Below are 280 nucleotides of genomic sequence, written 5' to 3' on the forward strand. Positions count from 1 at the left end.
CAGGGAGCTGCAGATGGGGCTGCTGCAGGACCCCCGCCAGACTGTCTGTAGGATATGTAAATGAGAAAAGGCTATTTTTTGAATAAAAGCTATTTTAAAGAGTGCTTATTTAAAAGAACCCTCTACAAAAGGTTTTGCACCTTGTAAAATAAACATCAGGGGCAATTCGCAGCTCCTCGGGGTTCCGCTGTGCAGCTCCGCAGCCCCTCCGCCTGCCCAGGCATCCCAGGGGGATGCAGCGGGTGGAGGGATCCGGCCGTCTGGCACAGGCTGGGGGCCG

This window comes from Buceros rhinoceros, unplaced genomic scaffold (assembly GCF_000710305.1).
Source record: "Buceros rhinoceros silvestris isolate BGI_N320 unplaced genomic scaffold, ASM71030v1 scaffold20694, whole genome shotgun sequence".
NCBI classification, from domain to species: Eukaryota; Metazoa; Chordata; class Aves; order Bucerotiformes; family Bucerotidae; genus Buceros; species Buceros rhinoceros.